The sequence below is a fragment of the Arachis duranensis genome, chromosome 9, assembly GCF_000817695.3.
Source record: "Arachis duranensis cultivar V14167 chromosome 9, aradu.V14167.gnm2.J7QH, whole genome shotgun sequence".
Classification (NCBI taxonomy): Eukaryota; Viridiplantae; Streptophyta; class Magnoliopsida; order Fabales; family Fabaceae; genus Arachis; species Arachis duranensis.
This window is the reverse complement of record NC_029780.3, coordinates 38,256,808-38,257,587: the sequence shown is the minus strand read 5'-3', so window position 1 is coordinate 38,257,587 and position 780 is coordinate 38,256,808. Positions and strand designations below refer to the sequence as shown.

General features: G+C 41.0%; 1 non-coding gene across 1 annotated transcript; it reads right to left on the bottom strand.

Annotated features, from left to right (window-relative positions):
- Window positions 1-672: 672 nt before the first annotated feature.
- LOC127742323 (small nucleolar RNA R71) lies at window positions 673-780 on the bottom strand. Its single transcript, XR_008003511.1, has one exon. It is a non-coding gene; the product is annotated as a small nucleolar RNA R71 (small nucleolar RNA).

Below are 780 nucleotides of genomic sequence, written 5' to 3'. Positions count from 1 at the left end.
CCCTATATCTCTTGATAAGTTCGAATTCTTCTACTTCTGCCTTCCATTTTTATTTTCCTCTGACACCTCAAGGAATCTCTATACTGTGACATAGAGGATTCCACATTTTCTTGTTCTCTTTTCTTTCATATGAGCAGGAACAAAGACAAAAGCATTCTTGTTGAGGCTGATCCTGAACCTGAAAGGACCTTGAAGCGAAAGCTAAGAGAAGCTAAGGCACAATTCTCTGTAAAGGACCTAACAGAAATTTTCAAAGAAGAAGAACCCATGGCAGCCGAAAACAACAACAATGCCAACAATGCAAGGAAGGTGCTGGGTGACTTTACTGCACCTACTCCCGACTTCTATGGGAGAAGCATCTCTATCCCTTCCATTGGAGCAAACAACTTTGAGCTTAAGCCTCAATTAGTTTCTCTAATGCAACAGAATTGCAAGTTTCATGGACTTCCATTGGAAGATCCTCATCAGTTCTTAGCTGAATTTTTGCAAATCTGTAACACTGTTAAGACTAATGGGGTTGACCCTGAGGTCTACAGACTTATGCTATTCCCTTTTGCTGTAAGAGACAGAGCTAGGATATGGTTGGACTCCCAACCTAAAGAAAGGCTGAACTCTTGGGAAAAGCTAGTCAATGCCTTCTTGGCAAAGTTCTTTCCACCTCAAAAAGTAAGTAAGCTTAGAGTGGAAGTCCAAACCTTCAGACAGAAGGAAGGAGAATCCCTCTATGAAGCTTGGGAAAGATACAAACAATTAATCAGAAAGTGTCCCTCTGATATGCTT